Raw genomic sequence first — 27773 nt, forward strand, 5'->3', positions numbered from 1 at the left:
ATACAACAGGTGAATCTCCCCAATAGGGGGAAAGGAAGCAGTAAAAACCTGACAGATGTTCTAATCGCTCTCCACTCCATCAATTACTAAAATTTGCCTTTAGTTACACTACTGCATAGCAGAACTGCAGTCTGCAATTCTACCAGCAGAGGGCAGGGCTGTATAAGTTTTACTCTGTTAGTATTGCAAGTTAAAGTGGTTGTAAACCCTTACAAACCACTTTGACCTACAGGTAAGCCTAGATTAAGGCTTACCTGTAGGTCCAAGAAATATCTCCTAAACCTATACAGTTTAGGAGATATTTGCCTGAAGACAGGCACCGCTGTCTACGGCGCATGCGCCGTAGACAGCAAAGCACAGGCGCACTGAGCGCGGCATTTCCAACAGCTGCGAGCTGCGAGACGCCACCAGCAACATGGATGCGGCGGACTACAGGGGACAGCGGCGACTTCGCTGGCTCCTGTGTCAGGTAAGTGACACATAATGGGCTACTATGCGATGCATAGTAGTTCATTATGCTTTGCCTTTGCAGGGAATGAAAGAGGAAGTAAACTCATCAGGGTTTACTTCCTCTTTAAAGGATCTCAAGATTACAAAATAATGTTTAAGTGCTGGTTCACACTACCGCAATACCAGACATTGCATGTAATTCGCAGCGCACTGCTGTTCATGTTACATGCGATGTCTGTGCGGGTGCGATGTCAGCCATACAGATAGTATGGCTGATATCGTACTGCTTTCGGTGCAAACACGCACAGGACCCTTTTTTCTGTTCGGACCAGAATCGGATCGCATATGTGTGAACACATATGCGATCCGATTCATGTCCGAACTGTCAGTTTGCAGTGCGATATGAAAGCTGAAATGGGGGTGTCGTTAACATATAATGACACCCCCCAGCAGTTCGCATATGGCAGTGTGAACTGCCGTGTGTGTCGAGTGCGATGCGGGAACCCGCAGTTGATTCGCAGGGTTCTCGCATCGCACTAGTCTGGACCGGCACTTAGGCTCGTTTCACTCTACTGCGATACGGGAACCCTGCGAATCCACTGCGGGTTCCCACATCGCATGTCTCCCGGCGGCAGTTCACACTGCCCTATGTGAACTGCTGGGAGTGTCAGTTAAAAGTTAATGATACCCCCAAATCAAATTCGGACAGGAATCGGATCGCATTGGCGGTCCTGTGCGAGTTTGGTCCAAATGCGATGCAAATTCAGCCATACTATCTGTGTTGCTGTAATCGCATCGTACAGAGATTGCATGTGATTTGCACTGCAGTGCGAATCACAACCGATCTCGGACATCGCAGCGGTGGGACCCGCCCCTCATTGCTTTACAGGTCGTCTCTTTCCAGAGAACCTTTGGAAGACCATAATTCTTAGTTTAGCCCAAATTCCATTAAATGTCATATTTTACCAACAGATTTCCCATCCATTCAAATAAAATGTCATCTTTTTATGACTTTCTAGGAGAGGAAACTGGAGGCTCCGAATGTGACAAGAGGCTTTTTTTGGCATTGCCCAGAATCCCTTTCCGTTTTGTAGAGGGTTCCTTGTACATTATTGCCTTTTATTTTAATTATATTTTATTTAAAAAATGTTAGTTATTTTAAAATTATTTCAGTTTAATTTTGATGACACAAGCCTTTGTTTCTGGTACAAAACCTGCTGAATATACATTTTAAATTAAAGTGGAACTAAAGCCCTGTAATAATAATGAAAAGTACGCGGGGCGTAGAAAGTTTTTGGCAGAAGAGACTTGCAAAGTTTATTCCTGACCCCGGGTTTTTTATTTACTAAAAGTATGTATTTATGCACCAACAATTAATGCAGCACTTAGGATATTTTTGTACATTCACATCAGCCCCTGTCCTCAGGAGCTTACAATCTAAGATTCATATCTCAGATGTACACTATATTACAAAAAGTATTGGGACGCCTGCCTTTACATGCAAATGAACTTTAATGGCATCTCTGTCTTAGTCTGTAAGGTTCAATATTGAGTTGGCCCACCTTTGCAGCTATAACAGCTCCAACTCTTCTGTGGGCTGTCCACAAGGTTTAGGAGTGTGTCTATGGGAATGTTGAACCTCTCTTCCAGAAGCACATTTGTGAGCACAGGCACTGATGTGGACGAGAAGGCCTGGCTCGCAGTCTTTGCTCTAAGTCATCCCCAAGGAGTTCTATCGGGTTGAGGAAAGGACTCTGTGCAGGCCAGTCAAGTTCCTCCACCCCAAACTCACTCACCTCCAAATCATTTGGTGGAGTGGATATTAGGGTGTAGGGTTGTTTTTCAGGGGTTGGGCCTGGTCCCTTAGTTCCAGTGAAGGGAACTCTTAATGCGTCAGCATACCAAGACATTTTGTACAATTTCATGCTCCCAACTTTGTGGGAACAGTTTGGGGATGACCCCTTCCTGCTCCAACATGACTGCGCACCAGTGTACAAAGCAAGGTCCATAAAGATATGGATGAGTGAGTTTGGGGTGGAGGAACTTGACTGGCCTGCACAGAGTCTTGACCTCAACCGATAGAACACCTTTGGGGTGAATTAGAGTGGAGACTGTGAGCCAGGCCTTCCCATCCAACATCAGTGCCTGACATCACAAATGCGCTTCTGGAAGACTGGTCAAAGATTCCCATAGACACCCCTAAACCTTGTGGCAGCCTTCCCAGAAGAGTGGAAGCTACAAAGGGTGGGCCAGCTCAATATTGAACCCTACGGACTAAGACTGGGATGCCATTAAAGTTCATGGGTGTGTCCCAATACTTTTGGTAATATAGTGAATATACAAGTATACATACTTGTGCCAGTTAACCTACCATATGATCTTGAAGCTCACACAAGCATAGGGAGAACATACAAACTCCATGAAGGTAGAGCCATGAACCACTGTGCTGTCCTGTATGTCTTATATGTCTTCATAGTGGGCTACCCTGTAAGGCCCCTTTCACACGGGACGGATCCGTAATGATCCGCCCCGTGAACATCCGCTTGCTCAGCGGAGATCGCTCCGTTTATCCCCGCTGAGCCGGCGGATGACAGGGCGGTCCCTGCACAGTGTGCAGGGAGTGCCCTGTCAGATCTCCGCTCTCCTCTATGGGAGATCGGATGAACATGGGCAGTCTGTCCGCGTTCATCCGATCCGCTCTGCAGAAGGATAGAAAATTAGGATTTTCCTCCGTCTGCAGAATCAGACCATAGCGGAGAGGGATGATATCGGGTCATAGGGATGCATATATGTCCGTATTTCATCCAAAATTGTCCGCATGTGTGAAAGGGGCCTAAGTGGCATGTGGAAGACCCATGTTTTTTATACTTCTTTTTAGACATGACTCAAAAACAAATAAACATTATATAGTCTGTTATGAGAGCTAACTAAAGCTGGTCATACATGGCTCCAATGTTGGCCGATTTGGCTGAGCTCATCTCTGTCTCTCTTCTTTCTCCTCCTATCAATAGGCTTCTTGTCAGTACATGAATTGTGAAGCCCTCTTTTCAGGGGGGTTATGAGAAATGACCCTCCCCAAATAGGATATTGCAATACACCTGTGGGGAAAAACCAGAACCTTCGCTAAGGCTAGATTCACATCTATGCAGGTTGTGGTTGATGTGCTTTTCCAGCACGTTTTGTGGTGTGTGTTTTATATGTTCTTTGCTTTCTTTTTTGTGTAACTTTGATTCCCTCATTACATCAGGTTCCCTAGCCAGCGGAGTCCCCCTATACATCAGGTGCCCCCAGCCAGCGGAGTCCCCCTATACATCAGTTGTCCCAAGCCAGCGGAGTCCCCCTATACACCAGTTGTCCCGAACCAGCGGAGTCCCCCTATACAACAGTTGTCCAGAGCCAGCGGAGTCCCCCTATACACCAGTTGTCCCGAGCCAGCGGAGTCCCCCTATACATCAGTTGTCCCGAGCCGGCGGAGTCCCCCTATACATCAGTTGTCCCAAGCCAGCGGAGTACCCCTATACATTAGGTGTCCCCAGTCAGCGGAGTCCCCCTATACATCAGTTGTCCCCAGCCAGCGGAGTGCCCCTATACATCAGTTGTCCCCAGCCAGCGGAGTGCCCCTATACATCAGTTGTCCCCAGCCAGCGGAGTGCCCCTTTGCATCAGGTGTCCCCAGCCAGCGGAGTGTCCCTATACATCAGTTGTCCCCAGCCAGCGGAGTGCCCCTATACATCAGGTGTCCCCAGCCAGTGGAGTCCCTCCTTACATTAAGTGTCCCCTCAGGTGTGGGCCGCAGGTGATTTGGTCTCCGCCCAATTACAGCTGACCAGCTGAAGGGAAGAACCAAAAGGCAGAGCCTGGGTTCCGCCTCTTCTTTCTTCCTCACGATAGCTGGTCTTCAGTAAAATGGCAGCCGGCAGAGACATTTTATTAGTGCCGGTGTTCTGTCCAAAAATGTCCACCTATGGAACAGTCTCCGCTGTGTACTGCGCAGGCGCAGCGCTTGCACAGTATGGAGCACAAGGAGATTCGGAAAATTTCCAAGGATGAACGGCTCCTGCGCCATGAGTCCAGGTGTGATCCCCACCATCCAAGTGGACATAGGGCTGCACATAGTTAGAGGGACCCTTGCGGGCTTGTGTCGCTCGCCACGCTTCGGGCACGGCCTCGCTTTGCTCGGCTCTTTTTTATTCTAACTATGTCCACTTGGATGGTGGGGCTAGAACCTGGACTCACGACGCAGGCGCCGTTCATCTTCGGATCTTTTCAGAATCTGCTTGTCATGTGTACTGCGAATGCGGACACTATCTGACAGGACACCGCCGCAGCCTCTAGTGGGAAAAAAGATTTAGACCGGGACATTTCCCAGGAAACTGTAAGACCGGGACAAAGGTCTAAATCCTGAGAATTTCCCAGGACAGTTGGCGAGTATGCTCTTCTGGCTTGTAGCATGGATGGGACATTTGGCTGAGACTTTCTCTCTCTCTCTCTCAATTTCCAGGGTTTCGAAGCCAACAACTCCAGGGCAGGAAGTGCATACATAATATATTACACATGCATAAAGAGAGCATTCCCTAAGACACAAAGTTCAATAGGACTTTAATGGTACCACACCAAGAAAAAATCTCCAAGTAAAAAACAACTTTTATTGTCTATGTTCAGTAAAAACATCCTAAATAAGGCACCAAGTTAAACACATAATACAAAACTGTACACTTTAAATCAAGGTGAGGACAATTATACAACATGTTATATAAATGCCGTCATACATTTTTAAAGATTCCACTCATAGCGTCTTGAATATGTTCTCGACACGTTTCGCAGGGCAGAGTCTGTTTCTTCAGGAAGACAAACTGATGAAGTAGAACTGTCTAAAGACATAAAATATGGACATTAACTTCTTGCAAAACAATTATGAAGGAAGTATACAGTGCATGTATAAATACAAAATAATATGATTGTCACAGTGGTAACAAAAATGTGAAGGACGACCTGCTGTATAAGGACTGCAAGATGCTGATATAAATATCTAATGCTCAACAAACACTCCTATAGAGTTTGTATGGCATTAGTGTGGGCGTCAGACCGGCATCAATGAACTTTAGTCTGGGCATTTGACAGGCATTTTACAAGCATTAATGAGGAGTTAAAAATGCTCCCCAAACACCCTATGGGCAGTTTTGAAGCATTTGATGAACGTTAAAACTGCTCCACAAATGCCTATTCCATTACAGTAAATGAACAAATCTTAATGCCCTGCAACCGCCTACCAGAGCATTTACCATAGACTTGAATGGGGGGCGTTGAAAAGGCTTCAAACACCTCCTGACTCGACATGAGGCTTCAATTTTGAAGCAACAGGATGCTAACGCTTAGTGTGAACAGCACTATATATCTATTGTATCTTGTGCATAGGCATTTGGGGGGCTTTTTAAAACGCCTCTCAAACACCTGCTCTTAATGCCAGTGTGAACTCAGCCTAAGGCAAATTCAGGTAAGTACACAGCTTAAAAAAAAAGAAAACATATATGGGCTGGCCCAAGACATTGTGCTGCCTGGGTCCAGGAATGAAATGCTGCCCAGCCCACCTACCCCCCCCCCAAAAAAAAATCACACCCACCAAAAGCCCCCACAACCATTATTTTATATCATGGCAATGAAAATTAAAATGTAATTTATCAGGAAGTAAGATTTACATGCAACAGTGGTGGGGGAGTTCAATCAAATGCAATGGTGGTTGGGGGGTTTAGACACAGGCAGGGGAGGCGGGGGGGTTTAGGCACAGGCAGGGGCAGCGGGGGGGGGTTTAGACACAGGCAGGGGAGGCGGGGGGGTTTAGGCACAGGCAGGGGCAGCGGGGGGGGGGGGGGTTTAGGCACAGGCAGGGGCAGCGGGGGGGGGTTTAGACACAGGCAGGGGCAGCGAGGGGGGGGGGTTAGACACAGGCAGGGGTAGCGGGGGGGTTTAGACACAGGCGGGGGGGTTTAGACACAGGCGGGGTGGCAGGGGGTTTAGACACAGGCAGGGGTGTTTAGACACAGGTAGGGGGGAGGTTAGACACAGGCAGGTGTGGGGGGGGGGGTGTTTAGACACAGGCAGGTGTGGGGGGGGGTGGTTTAGACACAGGCAAGGGTGGCAGAGGGGATAGACACAGGCAGGGGTGGCAGAGGGGATAGACACAGGCAGAGGTGGCAGAGGGGATAGACACAGGCAGAGGTGGCAGAGGGGATAGACACAGGCAGAGGTGGCAGAGGGGATAGACACAGGCAGAGGTGGCAGAGGGGTTAAGACACAGGCAGGGGTGGCAGAGGGGTTAAAACACAGGCAGGGGTGGCAGAGGGGTTAAGACACAGGCAGGGGTGGCAGAGGGGTTAAGACACAGGCAGGGGTGGCAGAGGGGTTATACACAGGCAGGGGTGGCAGAGGGTAAGAATCAGGCAAGCACCCTGACTGCCATTTGGTATCAGGATGAAATCAGAAATCATTATCAGACCCTACGCTGGTGCAGTGGGTTCTGGGTTCCTCCTGGTGTATGACAATGCCCGGCCTCATGTGACAAGAGTATGCAGCCAGTTCCTGGAGGATGAAGGCATTGATACCATTGAATGGCCCCCACAATCGCCTGACCTAAATCCAATAGAACACCTCTGGGACATTATGTTTCGATCCATCCAACACCGCCAGGTTGCACCTCAGTCTGTTCAGGAGCTCAGTGATGCCCTGCTCCAGATCTGGGAGGAAATACCCCAGGACACCCCAAGACACCATCTGTCGTCTCATTAGGAGCATCCCCAATGTTATCAGGCATGCATACAAGCATGTGGGGGCCATACAAAGCAATGTAAGGGGTGTGATGGGAGATCAATTCACTTTGGTGAGATTTCCTGTTGCCTCTCCCAGACAAAATATGAAGGGAACATTTTCTTAGTAGCAAACTTTTAGAAAAAATACCAGATATGGGTTAAGTACCCATTCACATCGTTGTCACTTGTCATACGAATTTGACAGATCCAAAATCGCATGACAAGTCGCACCTTGTTGACAATGGAACTGATCGAATGGGTGCGTCTTCGACTTTGAGGTGCCTCGCCGATTTGAAATAGAAGTTCCTGCACTATTTTTTGCGATTTCAGTTTTGCACTTGAAGTTGTGATGACCTGCAGCTTTGAAATCTATTTCAAAGTTGGATTCGGTGTGTGAACGGGGGCTTAACCCTTTCCTACTCCATAAAAAATAAATAAAAAAAACGACCTTTTACTTTTGCAAACACTATGGGTTGATTTACTAAAGGTAAATAGTCTGATCACTGTGTCACTCCTTAGCTTACTGAATGTGGTGAAGCTCTGTTGACCTCCATAATCCAATCATGTGAAAGTATAAATACTGATTTTTCAATCTTCTTTGCACAGATTTTCACCACATTCACTAAGCTAAGGACAATTTCCCCTGTAAAGTCACACACAGTAAACTCAATTTCTGGGGATGTTTTGTACTCGAATGGTGTACTGAACTCCTCCAACATTCCATCCTGCAGGGGAAGAGGTCTGACTGGCAATTTTAGGGGAAAAAAGAGAGAAGACAGGCGCTAATCACTAGAAAGGGTTTCGGCGCTGATTGTGTGTTGAATCGCGGGAGCCACCACTAAAGGCACAATCGCCGCTAGAAATGGCACACTCAGTATACCTGCGTGCCGTTGTCTACAGTGCGAGCGCCGTAGACAGCGTGACTGTCTTTTCCACACGGTTTAGGAGATATTTCTTGCACCTACAGGTGAGCCTTAATCTAGGCTTATCTGTAGGTAAAAGTGGTTTGTAAGGGTTTACAACCACTTTCCACCAAATCCCGTACCTGTACATCATTTGGCTTCAAGTGGTTATATTGGGGTGATATGCAACTGCAGACATCACCCCGGTACCGTTTTTTAGAGCCAACCGTCCCTTCCTTGTAATAACAACCGATGCGGCTAAGCAGCGGAGAGAACGTTCCCCCTCCCCCGCCTTCCGCAGCTCGCCCGTCCCACGAGGAGGCCCAAGCGACCAGCCGCCACGTCTGCCGGCAACCCGGACAAAGCTGGAATCGTCTTTGATCGGGTCTCGTATCTAGTAACCTGGAAGTGATGGCATGACATTACTTCCACTTTACTGGAGTCTTAACCACTTGCCGACTGACTCACGCACATATATGTCGGAAAAGTGGTTCGTTACCGCAAAATCCCGTACCCGTACGTCGGCTCCTTTAAGAGGCCGCATGCTGCACCACTGGGGACCCGATGCACGTGGCCGGTGGGCACAATCGCTGCCACCCACGCATGTTCACAGGCACGAGTGCCAGAACAAGGATTTGTGTGTGTAAACACACAAATCCCCATTTTGTCAGAAGAGAGACAGATCGTCTGTTCCTACTAAGGCGGAACAGCCATATGTCTCCTCCTCTAGTAATTCCCATCCCCCAAAGGCCGCGTACACACGCGGGGACTGTTCGCCCAACTTTGTCCGTCAAACAGTTTCGGCAAACAGTCCGCTCAAAATTAGCATGGACGGACATGGCCACACACGACGAACGAACAGTTTGCTGAAACCGTGCGCGATGACGTGAACGGCACGTACGACGGGACGAAAAATACGACGTCCTATACACTGCATTATAACTTTCGGCGTGTAAATCCTTTCTGAGCATGCGCGGAACTTAGTTTGACGAACAAGCCTACACATGAGGGGACTGTTCGCTGAAACAAAGTTTCAGCGGACAGTTTTTCGGAATTTCCGAAAAACCTTGTTCAGCGGACTGTTCGCTGAAACTGTCCGCTGAAAGCCCACACACGGGCGGACTGTCCGCCGAAACACTGTTCAGCGGACAAAGTTGGGCGAACAGTCCCCGCATGTGTACGCGGCCATACAGTTAGAAACCCACACAAAGAACACAGTAATCAGTGTTTTTTTATAACATTGATCGCTGTATAAATGCCAATGGTCCCATAAATGTGTCAAAAGTGTCCAATCTGCCCACCGCAATGTCACAGTCCCATAAAAAATAAAAATAAATAAAAATCGCAGAGCACAGCTATTACTAATAAAAATAAAACATAAAAATAATACAAGCATTTAAAACCACTGTTGTTGACATTTGGAATGCTTTTAAGTGCAAAGGAGGACCCCAGATCCCCCCATAATAATACCTGACACATGCCTATTGGTGTCATAAAGGATGTTTACATTCATTGTGACGGCAACATAAGTGATTTAAAAAAATAATTTAATTAAAGCGACGGTGTCAAAATAAAATAGTATAAATAATTAGAAAAAAAAGCGTACGTTGGTCCTGAACACACACAAAACAATCATCCCACACGTGGGGAATCGCTGCGAACGTCAGATCATGGGCAGGAATTCTAGCACTAGACCTCCTCTGTACATCTAAAGTGGTAACCTGTAAAGGCTTTTAAAGCATTGCCTATGAATAGTAAAATGTATGTTGTTTGTCGCCGTTGTGCGGGCGTGTGCAATTTTAAAACGTGACATGTTTGGTATCTATCCAATCAACGTGACATCATCTTTTATATTTAAAAAAAATTGGGTTATGTATTGTGTTTTTTCACAATAAAATGTAAAAAGGTGTAGTCTCTAACCCCCCCCCCCAAAAAAAAGCTGCGTTTGAAAAAACGCTGCACAAAAACCATGTGACATAAACAATGGCAAAACCCACCAACCTCACTGTACAGAGACGGACCCCTCAGAGTCCCACTCTCCTCTATGGGGAGATTGGATGAAAACGGACCACCTCTCCGCCAGATGGATGGTGGTCCTGGATTTGGTGGACAGGATCAGATTGGATATCGGAGGATGTCAGCAGACGTGTGTCCACTAACATCCACCATTCCATAGAGGTGAATGGATGGTCTGATCAGATCCACCTGAATAACAGACAGGCCGACCTGATCGCACAGCCTGTGTGAAAGGGGGCTTAAAGTCACAACAATATCCTCCTTATTCAACAAATTGAATCCATACATATCCCCCATTTAATCACTTCAGTCCCGGAAGGATTTACCCCCTTAATGACCAGCCCACTTTTTGCGATACGGCACTGCGTTATTTTAACTAACAATTGTGCGGTTGTGCGACATTGTACCTAAACAAAATGTATGCCCCTTTTTTCCCCCACACATAGAGCTTTCTTTTGGTGGTATTTGATCACCTCTGCGGTTTTTATTTTTTTCTCTAGAAACAAAAAAAGACAAACAATTTTGAAAAAAAAAATATTTTTTACTTTCTGCTATAAACATATCTAATCAAAAAAACAACATTCATCAATTTAGGCCAATATGTATCCTGTTACATATTTTTGGTAAAACAATCCCAATTAGTATATATTGATGGTTTGCGCAAAAGTTATCACGTCTACAAACTAGGGGATAGATTTAGGGACTTTTTTCTTTTTTACTAGTAATGGCGGCGATCAGCGATTTTTAGCAGGATTACGACATTGCGCTGGACAAATCTGACACTAAGGCTGCTTTCACACTGGGGCGGTATTCAGTGCTAAAAATAGCGCCTGTGTAACGCCTGAAAAAAACCGGCCCCTTTAACTCCAGTGTGAAAGCCGGAGGGCTTTCACACTGGAGCGATACGCTGGCAGGACGGTGAAAAAAGTCCTGCTAGCCGCATCTTTGCAGCGGTGAAGGAGCGGTGTATTCACCGCTCCTACCCATTGAAATCAATGGGACACCGCGGCAATACCGCCGGCAAAGCGCCGCTGCAGCGGCGTTTTGCGGGCGGGTTTAACCCCTTTTCGGCCGCTAGCGCGATCGTGGACACGCTGATTAGGTCCTGCTGTGTCCAATCACAGTGGGAGCGGGTTGCACGCACGTGCCCCAGACCAGGAAGTGCAAACAAAGTACAGGTATGTTGTTTTTGTGCAGCCGGGCCGCCCTGCGGCAGTAAATGTGTGGTGGGCCATTAAGTAGTTAATGGTCCTGGGAAATTTTTCATGAAATTATTTCTCATTGTGTGTTTCTCTGCCTCCTTACCATCGTCATCCTCCTTGAGCTCCTCAACCTCTCCTTTCCCCCTCACACCCATTTCTTTTAAACAAGCAGTGCATATTATATTAGTTGCAATCATGTGTGAGCAAAAAATAAAAGAAAAGAATTTGGAGGGGGCTAAGAGCCACAGAGGATATTTTTTGAGTTAAGAATACATATTTGAAAAGATGGTTTTAAAATCAGAGTTTAGTGTCACTTCTAAGTAGGACTGGGGAAAAAATCTATTTAAATCTTGAATCGAGTTGAGAGGTCAAATCGATTCAAAATTTAAAACAAATTGATTGTTTTATATTTTTTTTTCACCAACCTGCCAGTCCTGAGGTGCTCCGGACAGGAGTTTTTAGGCGAGGCCATGGCTTCGGCCTAGTCCACAAGGCCGGAAGCCAAGGACTAGGCCGGAGCCTCGGCCTCGCCTAAAAACTCCTGCCCACAGCTCCTCAGGACTGTCCATCAAAAAAAAACAAAAAAAACAAACTTGATTTGAATCGTGAATCGAGTTTTTTTTTTTTTAAATCGCCCAGCTCTACTTCTAAGCCTCGTACACAATAATCGTTTTTTTTGTTCTACGCAGCGGGCTAAACAAAGAAAAAAAGAAAACTGACAATTCAGGGGGAGCCTCTGTACTATCAATGCAATGTTAGTACGGCGATCTCTCCTGCTGTGTGATTCTGTTGTGCCAGGGGAACAGCCCACCCACCAGAACACTCCGGTCAGCACTGAATGGGAGTCGCTCAGCAGACCTCTTTCAGTCATAACCCTTCCAGAGAAGCTGGCTAAAAGAACGGCTTGTCGGATTGGCTGCAGTACACACGGGCCGAACGAGCCCGACATTCACCCGTGTGTACGAGGCCTAAGAGTCCCCTTCCCATCCAAGTATGAAATCATTTGGCTACAACACAAGCAGTAATACAATCATTGCATTTTTTTATTCAAAATTATTATTAATATTAAACATTTGAGAGTCTATTGTTATTCTCTCTATTGTTAATAAGAGAATCCATTTATAGTAGAATAAAATCCACCAGAAAAACTGAATCTGAGCTTTTATACAATCGACCCGTGATAATGCGATTCTATTACCCTACTGTGCAAATGAAGACAATTAGAGAGAATAGAGCATTGTGCAGCACATGTCAGAAGAAACATGCAATAATAATTCTGCCCATACGGCTTCAGTTCTCAGATAGGACAATTAGGGCCGTTCACACCACAAAAACACATTCCAGATCTGTTCCGGATGTGTTTCTGCATGTGTGTCTTTAGTGCATTTTTGGATACATTCCAGATGCTTTTTTTTTCTTTTTTTCAGTGTAATGGGATCCGGTGCGTTTTTGATGCACTACAGTGCATTTTTCATGCATTTTACCGCGTTCCAGTACAGGAAAAATGCAATACTTACATTTTTTTTTCTGGAACTGGAAAGCCCCGGAACTGACCGCACTGGTGTGAAATATGCCATAGAAAACCATATAAACTACTTTCCATGCGTTTTTGATGCAGAAAAAAATGCACTGGACTGCATGTGGTGTGAACAACCAGCTATGAGTGACTCCTGTATTGTACAGCCGCTCAGTACTTGGGAAGGGAGACAAGCACTATTGCCCGTTGTCAGCTGACATGGCAGAGCAGCTATAGGATCTGGAAGGATCCCGACCATATTGTTGGGATCCACCCAGCTGCCTGAATCTCAATCCACGAGTAAGGCCTGGTTCACACCTGTGCATTTTTTAGTGCGTTTTTAGTTTTTCAGAAACACACTACAGTATGGCTATAGTTCACATCCGTGCGTTTTATGTTACATGTCCTTATTTAGGGCCACATGCAGTCCAGTGCATTTTTTTTCTGGAATCAAAAACGCATGTAAAGTAGGTTATATAGTTTTTAACCCTTTCATGACTAAGTCTATTTTTGGCATCTTGTGATTACAAGTTAAAATCCATACTTTTTGTTAGAAAATAACTTGGAACCCCCAAACATTATATATATTTTTTTAGCAGAGACTCTAGAGAATAAAACGGCGATTGTTGCAATATTTTATGTCACATGGTATTTGCGCAGCAGTGTTTTAAACGCAACTTTTTGGCAAAAGGGACACTTTCATGAATTTAAAAAAAAAAACGAAACAGTAAAATTAGCCCAGTTTTTTTGCACAATGTGAAAGATAATGTTACGCCGAGTAAATAGACACCAAACATGTCACACTTTATAATCGCACGCACTCGTGGAATGACGACAAACTACGGTACCTAAAAATCTCAATAGGCGACAATTTAAACATTTTTTTACGATTACCAGGTTAGAGTTACAGAGGAGATCTAGTGCTAGAATTATTGCTCTCGCTCTGACGATCGCGGCGATACCTCACATGTGTGATTTGAACACCGTTTACATATGTGGGCACGACTTACGTATGCGTATCGCGGGGACGGAGGGCGCTTTAAAAAAAATGTTTATTTTTTTATTTATTTTAAAATTAATAAATTGTTTTTTTTTAAAAATAAAAATTTTGATCACTTTTATTGCTGTCACAAGGAATGTAAACATCCCTTGTGACAGTAATAGGTGGTGACAGGTACTCTTTATGGAGGGATGGGGGGTCTAAAAGACCCCCCATCCCTCCTTTACACGTCAATGTATTCAGATCGCCGAAAACGAAGATTCTGAATACTGTATATTTTTTTTTAAAACCGGCGCCATTGGCAGCCGAGTAAACGGGAAGTGACGTCATGATGTCGCTTCCGTGTTCATTCCAGTCCCTCCCCAGCTGCTGGAAGCGGCGGATGTGAGATCGGTGCTCCTGATTGAACGGGAGCACCGGTAAGAGCGGCGGGAGGGGGGGGACGTCCCCTCCCAATCCTCCGGCATAACAGCCGAGCGGCTTTTAGCCGCATCGTTTGTTATGGTTGGATAGCCGATCGCCCGCTCTGCAAAACGGTACCGGAATGATGCCTGCAGGTGCGGGCATCATCCCGGTATAACCCCCGGAAGCCGAGTACGCATATCTGTGTACGCTCGGCGGGAAGGGGTTAAGAAGAACACGCTGCATTTTTCCTGCACTGGAACACTGTAAAAAGAAACAAAAAAACACTGGAATGCACCTAAATGCACTAAAACACACATATCCGTATTTAGGGCCAGTTCATATCATAGAAACGCAGTCCGGATGCGTTCCAGATCCTTTTCGGCATGCGTGTTTTTGATGCAATCCAGGTCATTTTTTCTACCTCTTTTTTCTTAACCTTAAATGTGTGTTTCAGTGCGTTTTTGTGCATTTAGTTGCATTCCAGTGCGTTTTTGGCATGTTTTACAGTGTTCCAATATAGTCAAGTGCAGGAAAAGTTTTTTCTGGAACTGGAACACTGTAAAATGCACCAAAAACGCACTGAAACACATATGTTCTTATTTAGGGCCAGTTCACACCACATGCAGTCCTGTGCGATTTTTCCTACATCAAAAACGCATGGAAAGTAGGTTATATGGTTTCCTATGGCATAGTTCACACCAGTGCGGTCAGTTTCAGGGCTTTCCAGTTCCAGAAAAAAAAAAGTAGAACACGCTGCATTTTTCCTGCACTGATCTGTATTGGAATGCTGTAAAAAGCATCAAAAACGCACTGGAACATACATGTCCTTATTTAGGGTTAAGAAAAAATGGGAGGGAAATGCACTGGACTGCATTAAAAATGCACCAAAAACGTGCATGCAGAAAAGCATCTGGAACGCATCCGGACTGCGTTTCTATGGTGTGAACTGGCCGTAAGGACCTGTGTGTTCCAGTGCATTTTTGATGCGTTTTACAGCATTGCAGCACAGTCCAATGAAGGAAAAATGCAGCATGTTCTATTTTTTTTCTGGAACGCACTGGAAATGCAAGCACTGGTGTGAACGATGTCATTGAAAAGCATATAACCTACTATCCATGCGTTTTTTAGGCAGAAAAAAATGCACCGGACTGCATGTGGTGTGAACTGGCCCTTTACCATTGGTCATTGGATCCGACTACAACTGAGAGCAGTGAAGAATTGGGGTGAAGGGTGCGATGCCCCCGAGCATCCATTGGGTGAGGAGGGGGCATCCAGGGACAGAACAGACACAGACTGCCGAAGCAGCTCCGTCTGTCTGGAAACTCCCCAGGGGGTGGTAGGTCTGCCCACAGCTCCCCGGGCACCTCGGGCACACACTACTTGTTTGGTATATTGCACTCCGCTTCTCTGCTAAGACAGGAATACAGAGGGGGGCGGTAATATCACTCCGCCTGACACTGCCGCACTATAGAAGCCGCATCGGCTGATGCGCCGGCTGTTCTCTGTGCGGCCGGCGTTTCCGCTGCCAATAAACAGTCCCACATCTGATAGTCGGCTCGGCAAGCCGAGGTGTCGATCAACCAGTCACTGTGTGGCGATCGACGGGTTGCCAACCCCAGCTATAGAGGGATATGCATTCTTCATATTTCATGTCTGAGGTTTACAAACACTTTTACCCCCCCCATCATTAGTGGTCATGGAAGTGTCATGTGACCATCCCTGTATTAGGGGTCTGGGGCAGTGAATGTCCCCTCCCCCTCCTATTTCTAGTCATAGCAGCCCCCTCTATGTATATGGGATGGAGGACAGGAAGTGTTACTGAATGATCACCATAGTGACCAGGAAATATAATGCAGATCTGAGGGCTGCTACTCTGCAATATATTACATTTGTTTTATATCATCAGAGGGGGGAGGGGGGTCAGCTTACACATTATAGGGGCCTCAAGTCCGCCCTCCCCTCCCCCACACCCCCTCTTATCCAGCAATGATGAGGGGGATTAGGAGGCACAGACTGGGGGGGGGGGGGGGGCAGATGAGGGGTGATGGGGGGCTCCAGCTATGTCTGCCCCCCCTCCCCCGGATATTATCACCTCTACAGCCGGCTATATACTCCCCATTACACCTCAGAGCTCACCTCACACCACAGAGCACACAGTACATTCTGTCAGACCTACCCCCACCTACTTACCTCCCCCCCACCGCCTTCTCCTACCTACCCCTGGCTCTCCTCCCCTCTGTACTCCTCACCTGTAAAGCTCTGCTCTCCTCACTCACCAAAATTCCCGGATTGGGTGATTTCTTCAGCTTTCCCAGCAAATATAAACTCATATCAATTTCTCATACACAACCATTAGCCAAGATGGCGCCCAACTCCCACCCTCCTCACTGCACAGCCTTCAGCTGATTGGACAGGGACATAGTGGTATGCAAATTAGCTATGGGAAAACGGAGACTGCCACCTAGTGACAATTTTAAAGAATTAAACCCTTAAAAAACCCATTAGAATGTAATGAAATGTGAAATGAATGTAATGATATAAGATGTAGATGTGTACAGTGTTGTATGATGACATATGGGCAACAAATACGATGCTGTGAGGTCACCATAAGATGAATGATAGGCGCTTACTAGAGGGGGATGAGGCTGAGCCTGTCTCAGGTCACTTCTCATTACGAGTTGCTGAGTGCGGTTGCTCTGAGCTGTTGCTCTGCGATCTCACAGCGTTTTACTGCTTTTCCTTGTGACTGACTGCGATTTTATCGATTTTAATTGATAGTTATCGCTATTTCTACCATCTTATTGCTAATTATAATATTATTATTAATATTATAATTTTTTAGCCTTTTTCAGGTATAAAAGGCACCCTATACCATCGGGATGCCTCGTCCTTCTCGTCCCGGATCCCGGCAGAGGCGTTCTTGTCAGGACGGCGGAGAGTCACCCATCGCCCATCGGACGAGGTCTAGAGCCTGTCGGAGGAGACAGGAGGACCATAGGAGCCGTTCTCCTAGAGACCGCGGCAGAGCTCCTCAACAACCCCCATCACCACCGCCACCCATCCAGCCGGGTGGTGAGGACCAGCTGACATGTTCCATTTGTTTAATAGATTTTCAAAATGGAGAAGACATTACGACTCTGCCCTGCAGTCACCAATTCCACCTGGAATGCATCCAGCAATGGGCGCAGCAGAGCAGGACCTGTCCTCTGTGCCGGGCTGCTGTTCCCCGACTGCCCCGCAGACTGCCCGCTGATGCCCCAATCACCTTGGAAGAAATGCTCAACTACTGGTTTGACATTCGTGTTGATCCCAATGGTGCTCCATATCTGTTTCTAATCCCCATTGTGTGACACATTTTCTTTTTATATACATTACATGAAGTGGTGTAGTACTAGTTCAGGGGTCTCCAAACCTTCTAAGGAAAGGATCAGTTTACTGCGGGAGGAATAGTGCCCCATTATTGGAGTCAGTGGGAGGAATAGTGCCCCGTTATTGGAGTCTGTGGGAGGAATAGTGCCTAATTATTGGAGTCAGTGGGGGGAATAGTGCCCCATTATTGGAGTCAGTGGGGAAATAGTGTCCAATTATTGGAGTCAGTGGGGAGGAATAGTGCCCCATCATTGGAGTCAGTGGGGGAAATACTGCCCCATTATTGGAGTCAGTGGGAGGAATAGTGCCCCATTATTGGAGTCAGTGGGGGGAGTGGTACCCCATTATTGGAGGCAGTGGCAGGAATAGTGCCCCATCATTGGAGTCAGTGGGGGAAATAGTGCCCAATTATTGGAGTCAGGAGGGGAATAGTGCCCCATTATTGGAGTCAGTGGGAGGAATAGTGCCCCATTATTGGATTCAGTGGGGGAAATAATGTCCAATTATTGGAGTCAGTGGGGGAATAGGGCCCCGTCATTGGAGTCAGTGGGGGGAATAGTGCCCCATTATTTGAGTCAGTGGGGGGAATAGTGCCCCATTATTGGAGTCAGTGGGGGGAATAGGGCCCCATTATTGGAGTCAGTGGGAGGAATAGTGCCCCGTCATTGGAGTCAGTGGGAGAATACTGCCCCGTCATTGGAGTCAGTGGGGGAATAGTGCCCTATCATTGGAGTCAGTGGGGGAATAGTGCCCCATTATTGGAGTCAGTGGGGGGAATAGTGCCCCATTATTGGAGTCAGTGGGAGGAATAGTGCCCCATTATTGGAGTCAGTGGGGGAATAGTGCCCCATCATTGGAGTCAGTTCGGGAATAGTGCTCCATTATTGGAGTCAGTGGGGGGAATAGTGCCCCATTATTGGAGTCAGTGGCAGGAATAGTGCCCCATCATTGGAGTCATTGGGGGAAATAGTGCCCAATTATTGGAGTCAGTGGGGGAATAGTGCCCCATTATTGGAGTCAGTGGGAGTAATAGTGCCCCATTATTGGAGTCAGTGGGGGAAATAGTGCCCCATTATTGGAGTCAGTGAGGGGAATAGTGCCCCATTATTGGAGTCAGTGAGGGGAATAGTGCCCCATTACTGGAGTCAGTGGGGAATAGTGCCCCATCATTTGAGTCAGTGGGGGAATAGTGCCCCATCATTGGAGTCAATGGGAGGAATAGTGTCCCATCATTGGTGTCAGTGGGAGGAATAGTGCCCCATGATTGGAGTCAGTGGGGGGAATAGTGCCCCATCACTGGAGTCAGTGGGAGGAATAGTGCCCCATCACTGGAGTCAGTGGGAGGAATAGTGCCCCATCATTGGAGTCAGTGGGAGGAAGTGATCCATCATTGGAGTCAGTGGGGAATAGTGCCCAATCATTGGTGTCAGTGGGGGGGAATAGTGGCCCATTATTGGAGTCAGTGGTGGGAATATTGCCCCATCATTGGTGTCAGTGGGAGGAATAGTGCCCCATCATTGGAGTCAGTGGGAGGAAGTGATCCATCATTGGTGCCAGTGGGGAATAGTGCCCAATCATTGGTGTCAGTGGGGGGGAATAGTGGCCCATTATTGGAGTCAGTGGTGGGAATATTGCCCCATCATTGGTGTCAGTGGGAGGAATAGCGCCCCATCGTTGGAGTTGGTGGGAGGAATAATGCTTCAAGGGCAGGATAAAAGCAAGCAAAGGGCCACATCTGGCCCCAGGGCTGCAGTTTGGTGACAACTGTAAGGCCCCTTTTACACGACTGACCCGCTTGGATCCATTTTCAGTCAGATCTGAGCCGGCCACTCATTGACTCATATGGGCAGGCGGATGTCAGTGAAGATGTGTCCGCTGACACCCACCTGCCATCCGATCCGACAAGATCTGCTCAAAACAGACAGATGGCGATACGTTTGCCATCCGTCCAGCGGATCAGATGGGATCGGATGAGAACGGTCACGCAGTCCATTTTCATCCGATCTGCCCATAGAGAACAGCGGGGCTCTGATAGGTCCATCCCTGCACAGGGAGCGGAGACAGACCTGTCATCTGCCGGCTCAGCGAGGATCAACGGAGCGATCCCCCACTGAGCTAGCGGAGCCCATCCATCCGATTCGTCCCGTGTGAAGGGGGCCTAATAGTTAAGGGTTTGAAAAAAATGTATAGAAAATGTATACATGTAAATGTATAAATATTTAACATCTTTCCTCTATACAGCATACTTCTAGCAGTTTTATAGTAATTGATGTTTTGAGAAAAAAAACAAAAAAAACAAAAAAAAAATTGTATGAATGTATAAGTATAGTGATAACAGATATTTTCTTTTTAGACTGGGTATTTTTATAAAAAAAAAAAAAAATACAAAACATGCCTATACTTACCTGCTCTATGCAATGGTTTTGCACAGAGCAGCCCCTCTGGGTACCCCCCACTGGCACTCCAGGACCCTCCTCTTCATCAGGTGCCCCCACGGAAAGCCGCTTTCCCTGGGGGCACCTGTGCGTGCTCACTCCCGAGACTCGCTGCTGCATCTATTGACACAGAAAGCGGGACTCTGGCCACCGCGCACCCCCATGTCATCGGATTTGATTGACAGCAGCTGTAGCCAATCGCTCCCACTGCTATCAGTCTGTCCAATGAGGAGAGAGACAGCGATGGAAGCTGGATCGGATGGGCTCAGGTAAGGAAAAGAGGGGTTGGGTGGGCGGCTTCAGCAGAGAAGGTCCTTCTCCTTAGTACATAGAGTGCATTAAGGTGATAAAACTTAGGGCTTTAGAAGCACATTTAGATAGCCATACACTGTAAGATTTGGAGAGGTTGAAGGAAAGAAAACGACTGATTAGGAGAGAGCAGATCGCACACACAGATTATAGGACGAGGCCTACTACAAACATACATCCAACATTAGAAAAACGATGACTAGCATCCAGTAGGGTAGCTTAGTGTAGTTTAGTGTAGGTCCTGCCCTAGAAGAGTCTACCTTGTCGTGGTGGGCAGGCTTGGAATCTATTGGTCAAAAGTTTGTTAGCGAATGGGAGAGAGGATCACTAGATCGTCACTTCTGACCAATCGATTTCACCAAAGGACTCTTGGTTTAATCAGAACACATGAAAAAAGTTCATGAATCCGGTTTACATCCACTTTACGATGAAAGGAGGCTCCAGGCCTCAAGACAACCTTGTCCATACAAGTTTTATACAAGACAATATTGCTAGCACTCACCTCGCAGACATGATGGCAATAAGGAAGGCCACCTTGTGAAAGTTGGCTGGGGATACACTTTAAAGTGGAGCCTACAATCCTAAAATGACCCCCCCTACATGCACTCACAGCCCCCACCCCCCTCTGTATAGTAAAATGCTATTCTTCAGTTAACTTTTTCATACCACTCTCCTGGGATACCACATCATGTATCCTAGGAGGCTACAGGAGAAGGGATCCGCAGCATCTGATAGGCAGACGTGGCGTGCATCATCTGGAGGGGTGGGGGCGGGGCTTGTGCCTGAACCCAGAAGAGGCAGCCAACTCTCAATGACCAGGATGGCAGCATGGGACCCAGGATGTGACAACTGAGTAGCGGATCGCAGCAAGACAACACTGGATTGTCTGGGCAGAGACAACCCAGCATAAGAGGGACTTAAAACAATGTTATATATATAACCATATTATCTATAGCAGCTTTTATCAGCCAGGATGTCCAGGCACCCTGGGGCACCGTGAGGTTTCTTCAGAGGTGCCTTGGCAAAATGCCTGAAAATTGCCCCAAAATTGCATACAAGCCAGCATGTGGATAAAGCTGCCTTTCAGCCACAGGTTTCCATTGTGCACCATTACAACCTTCTTGAGGGCACTTTAGCTGAGTGATGGAGAAAATTTGAGGGAAAAGAGAAACCTTGGAATCCTAGTCAATACCAGTTTATAAAAGATGATTTGCTTTGGAAGAATAAATCCCCCCTAATGTTGGGGGTCCTACATGTGTGGATGCTGCTGTGTTATGCAAAACTATTAGAATAGTTTTTACCTTTTGAAATGGGGAGCCCCCAGACTGACCATATTTTTTAAAGGGTGCCTTGACTGATAAAAGTTTGAAAAATAATGATCTATACAATTAAAAGACTGAAAAGATTGTTCAATGTGCCATATATTTAATTGCCATTAACAATCAGGCCGCCTTCACACCTGGCCGACACATTGTTTTGTTTTGGTGCATTTGTTGTGTGACAGCATAGGGCAGCCAGCGCCAAAGTAGCTCCTGTACTTTTTTTTCAGCGGAGAGCCAAGCATATTTTGTCACAAGACTGCTACCCGGGTTTGGGGTGACATTGAGGTTCTGTTCACACAGGAAAGGGGCGTTCTGTGCACATTTCCTGCATGGGAGGGGAACAGGTTTCACCTGCGGTCTCTTTTTATTTGTTTGATTTTTAGTTGATGATATTGATTAGGAGGTGATCATGGATTTTGTAAAGGGTGCTGCCTTTCAAGACGAATACGAATTGTATAGATTGATGTGTCATTATAAAACTTGACCACTAGATGGAGATGGATTATCCACTCTGAATTAAAGTGATAGTAAAGTCTTTTATGACATTTTTACCTATAGGTAAGTTTATAATAAAGCTTACATGTAGGTAATAGGAATATATAATAAATGTGCACTGTTTAGGAGATATTCCAGTGAGCAGCAGCCAGTGATGTCACCAGCGCATGTACTTTGAAGAAACTGAACATTGGTGCCATTCCTTCAGAGCTCTGTGCTGAGGCTCCCGCACGAATGCGCTGGACTGACATTTTTGCAGCTACCGCATCCAAATTGCAATAGTGTGAACCCAGCCGTAGCCTCCCTGGTGGTATGATTATGTCAGATCTTTGCGTCTCAAAGCAGTACAATTATTTTGCATAGAAATTTGGCGATTTGTGTTAGGAATAACACACTTAAATCTGTCCAAACAAGAGTCTAGTAGACATCCCAGGTATGATGAAGTTTGAAACACAAACTTATATTATAATAAATATAAATAATTCTAAAAAATAATAATATGATAGTAATAAAATTAATTTCCACATAATTAACTATCACTCAATTTTGCAAGTGTTCTAATTTACTATTGCCGTTTTCTAGCTGGTCTAAAACCACTTTTGACATAAAGGCACACTTTTTGGTTGCTATGGACAATTTCCAGTTTCCAGGCAGTATTTATAATACAAAAAGAATCACTAAAAAAGAGTGTATATCCTCTGATGGGAAATTAAATAGGGTTACTGGCAATAGGTAATAGTACAAGAGTAGAAGAGATTAGAGTCTTTCTACTATTACCTATTGCCAGTAAACTATTTAAAATCCCATCAGAGGATATACACTCTTTTTCAGGGATTATTTTTCTATTATACTAGAGATGTGGGTTCACTGACAATCAAGTCTCATACAGGGGTGACACCACTCCTCTGTAGTGATGGCCAAACGGTTCGCCCGGAGGTTGTTTCGTGGCGAATTTCGGCTGTTCGTGGTCCGCCCGATCGCCGGACTATTGCCGCCGTTCGCCGGGCGGGCTTCCGTGTTTACTGTGTAAAAGAACTTTGACCTATGATGACACATCCATCATGGGGTACAGGCAGGCATGTACTGGCCATCGGGACTACCGGGAGTTTCCCTGTGGGCCGATGGCTCTGTGGGCCACTCTGATGTAAGGGGGCTGGTGATGGGACACTCTGATGTAAGGGGGTGCTGATGGGACACTCTGATGTAAGGGGGTGCTGATGGGACACTCTGATGTAAGGGGGTGCTGATGGGACACTCTGATGTAAGGGGGTGCTGATGGGACACTCTGATGTAAGGGGGCTGGTGATGGGACACTCTGATGTAAGGGGACTGGTGATGGGACACTCTGATGTAAGGGGACTGGTGATGGGACACTCTGATGTAAGGGGACTGGTGATGGGACACTCTGATGTAAGGGGGCTAATGATGGGACACTCTGATGTAAGGGGGCTAATGATGGGACACTCTGATGTAAGGGGGCTAATGATGGGACACTCTGATGTAAGGAGGTGCTGATGGGACACTGATGTAAGGGGACTTGTGATTGGACACTCTGATGTAAGGGGGCTGGTTATGGGACACTCTGATGTAAGGAGGTGCTGATGGGACACTCTGATGTAAGGAGGTGGTGATGGGACACTCTGATGTAAGGAGGTGCTGATGGGACACTCTGATGTAAGGGGGCTGGTGATGGGACACTCTGATGTAAGGGGGCTGGTGATGGGACACTCTGATGTAAGGGGGCTGGTGATGGGACACTCTGATGTAAGGGGGCTGGTGATGGGACACTCTGATGTAAGGGAGTGCTGATGGGACACTCAAACTGTAAGTGGGCCGGTCTGGATGAAGTCCAGGGCCACATTTCTGTCCCAGTCCAGCCCTGGGTACAGGACAGCCAATTGAGACATTACAGCACATGGACACTTGGACATTCCCCCTAACTTATAAATAGACCTGATCCGGCGGCCATTTTACGTTCTTTCTTCTGTCACTATAGGGAGAGGTTGCTGTGTGGAGCAGGGAGAGATTGCAGTGACCCAAATCGCTAGCTATTTGGTACACAAAAGTTCTTTTCAGGACTGGTATAGATGTTAGGTGTAGTTCAGGATATAGGTTTGAGGCACTGCTGTGCTACTGATTGTTGCAGCAGCCTGAGTGTCTTTTGTCAGTTTAGAGAAAGGGACAGGACGGTGTGTGCTGCAGGGACAGTCAGTTTAATCATTAGCTGTTACTATCAGGTCCACAAAAGTACTATTCAAGTTATTGTTCCAGCAGCCTCTGTTTTGTCAGTTTATATAGGGACAGGCAGGAAGCTGTGTGTGAGGCAGTGAGGGTCAGTTTAATCAGTAGCTGTTACTATATTAGGTCCACAAAGGTTCTTTTCAGGACTGGTATGGTAATAGGCTTGTACACGTATAATATTCTTTCCTCCAAATATAGAAAGAATATTATACCTGACTGCTGCCCTTCTGCTGCAGTCTGCTAATCAGTCACAACCTACTTGTTCCACAAAGGTCCTTATAAGGACTGGTAACTTGGTCTAGGGTGCTAGAGTACATAGAGTTGAGTGAGGTACAGTCTGCTATTCTATAAGGACTGGTATAGGTCCACAATACATAGGGTTGAGGTGCACTACTGCTGACCGCTGCCCTATACTGCAGCAGTCCTTCATCAGTATAGGGACTGACGTACAGCATGCTAATCAGTCACACACAACCTACTTGTTCCACAAAGGTCCTTATAAGGACTGGTAACTTGGTCTAGGGTGCTGCAGTACATAGAGTTGAGTGAGGTACAGTCTGCTATTCCGTAAGGACTGGTATAGCTCCCCAATACATAGGGTTGAGGTGCACTACTGCTGACCGCTGCCCTATACTGCAGGCCCTTCCGCAGGGGTAGGGCAGGAGCAACAGGCTTGATCCAAAGTGGGAAGTTGCAGAAGGTGCGTTCAATTCATTTAAAGGACGCACCAGACTTGGTTGAGTGGCTCACTCAGCCTTACTCTTCTGCACCCTCCTCATCCTCTCGATCTGCACCCTCTTCTTCACTCTCTGCTATGTGCACCCCCAAAGACACTACCACCAACAACACCACCACCTCCACATACCTTCCGCTTGAGTCACAGGAATTATTTTCCGATCCATATCAAGACATTTCTGATGCGCAGCCACTCTTGGTATTGGATCAGGAAGAGGAAGTAGCAACAACTGCTACTCAGCAGTCTGACGCCAGTACCCAGATCAGCCCAAGGAGGAGGTTGGTCCCCGGTGTTACTGCCTACTTCGAGATCTCTACTTATAGCGGTGGGGAAGGTGACGTCGATGATGACATGTCTAGTGATGTCACGTGGGTGCTCACAAGAGAGGAAGAGGAGGGGAGTTCGGAGGGAGATATGGACCAGCAGATAGGGAGGAGAAGCAGGAATAACTTACATTGCGCAGGAGGGACAAAGCAGACTGCAAATGTATCAGGAGCGAGTCATCGACCATGTACGGTCACATCTGGCGCTCCCAGGACACCGGCACATGGCTCCGCAGTGTGGGCTTTTTTTAACGTGTCCGCTGCTGACAATAGCGTTGCCATCTGCAATCTTTGCAGTCAACGCATTAGTCACGGTATGCCCAACACTCACCTAGGGACGACCGCCTTAAGAAGGCACATGAGCAGCCATCACCGAGCCCAGTGGGAGCAACGGAACACACAAAGCCACACTCCAGGCTCTCACCGTCCAGCCTCGTCTTCTACTTCTCCTTCTCCTCTCTCTTCACAATTGTCCTCCACTCCACCTTCCATCACGCCAAGCTCACGTTTTTCTGCAAAAAGGCAGGCTTCCGTGGGCCTAACGTTCAAGCGTAAAAAAATGATGACGCCCAATGGTTGACGGCTGGCTTGTCAGAACTTATAGCTCGCCAACTACTGCCATATAAACTGGTGGACTCGGAGGCCTTTCGCAAATTTGTGGCCATTGGAACACCACAATGGAAGGTCCCAGGAAGGAAGTATTTCTCACAGAAGGGCATCCCAGAGCTATATGGCCATGTTCAGCGGCAAGTGAATGTATCTCTGGCACACAGTGTCGGTGCCAAGATACATCTGACCACAGACACGTGGTCTAGCAAACACGGGCAGGGAAGGTATATCACTTTTACTGCCCACTGGGTGATCCTTCTGACGGCCGTCAAGTATGTAACCCGTGGCACCTGTGTAGATTTGGTTTTACCGCCACGGATTGCATGCAGGCCTGGCTCTTCTTCTCCTTCTCCTCCTACTCCATCCTCCTCCCTCTCCTCCTCGGCTGACTCCTCCTTTTCTGCTGCTAGCGTCTCTTCCGCTGCGCCGCCCAAGCTCCCCAGAACCTATTCGACATGCCAGGTGAGACGTTGCCATGCCGTGCTGCGTCTGTTGTGCCTGGAAGCCAAGAGCCACATGAGGCCCGGCACTCCTTTCAGCTTTGCGTTCACAGGCAGATCAGTGGCTAACACGGCTCAATTTGACAGTTGGTAAAGTGGTGTGTGACAACGGTGCCAATCTGCTTAGCGCATTGAAACAGGGCAAAATCTTAAACTTGGTCATGCAGCGATTCATTGTCAAATACCCTGGGGTCCAGGACATCTTGCGGCAGGCAAGGAAAATCTCGGCCCATTTCAGAAGATCTTACACGGCCATGGCTCGCCTTGCTGACATTCAGCGGCGACACAATCTGCCTGTCAGACGTCTTATTTGCGATTGCCCGACGCGATGGAACTCAACCTTCTATATGCTTGATAGGCTGCTCCAGCAGAAACGTGCAGTTAACGTCTACATGTATGAACAGGTTCTGGGGAGCTGGTTTTTTTTTCACCTCGCCAGTGGCTGCTATAGCACGACGCATGCAGACTTCTGCACCCATTTGAGGAGATCACCAAACTGGTCAGTCGCAGCCATGGCGCCATCAGTGACATGGTACCTTATGCCTTCTTTATGGATCGTGCATTGTGTCGTGTCATTGATCAAGCTGTGGAGGAGCAGGAGCGGGAAGATGAGGAAGTCGCAATGCTGGATGAATTCCCAGAGGGGGCTACTCTATCTGAGACAAGTGAACAACAGGAGTCTGAAGAGGAGTCAGAGGAGGATGGTGCCGGGGCGGATGAGGAGGAGCAAGAAGAGCATGCTTTAAACCTTTCTGGGATCCCTGTTGTGCGTGGATGGGGAGAGGAGAATGAAGAGGACGACATTATCCTGGATGATGAGCAGGAGCCACGCCACCACACCGCTTCCAGTTTAGTGCAAATGGGGGCCTTCATGCTCCAGTGTTTTAATAGGGACCCCCGTATAAAAAGCATGAGGGTCAAGGACCAGTACTGGGTGGCAACGTACTTAGACCCCCGGTACAAACACAAAATGGTGGAAATGTTACCGCTGTCACAGAGGGCTGGCAGAATGGAGCACTTCCAGGCCTTGCTTTGAGAAATGCTGCATTCTGCTTTTGCGTGCGCTGGCAGAGGAGCAATTACCTCTCCCAGAGAAGGAGTTGCGGGTACCAATCCAACAGCGCTTGCAAGAAGAGGCCG

The 27773-nt window shown here is 47.1% G+C and overlaps 1 long non-coding RNA gene across 1 annotated transcript in view; it reads right to left on the reverse strand.

The window, feature by feature from the left end:
- Positions 1–5076: 5076 nt before the first annotated feature.
- Positions 5077–27773, reverse strand: part of LOC143941775 (uncharacterized) — a 40327-nt gene continuing 17630 nt past the window's right edge. Inside the window, exon 2 of the long non-coding RNA XR_013264414.1 lies at positions 5077–5321. This is a non-coding gene — a long non-coding RNA (uncharacterized LOC143941775). The remainder of the gene's footprint in view (positions 5322–27773) is intronic.

Source organism: Lithobates pipiens, unplaced genomic scaffold (genome assembly GCF_037356315.1).
Source record: "Lithobates pipiens isolate NorthernLeopardFrog02 unplaced genomic scaffold, aLitPip1_a1.2 Scaffold_10, whole genome shotgun sequence".
NCBI classification, from domain to species: Eukaryota; Metazoa; Chordata; class Amphibia; order Anura; family Ranidae; genus Lithobates; species Lithobates pipiens.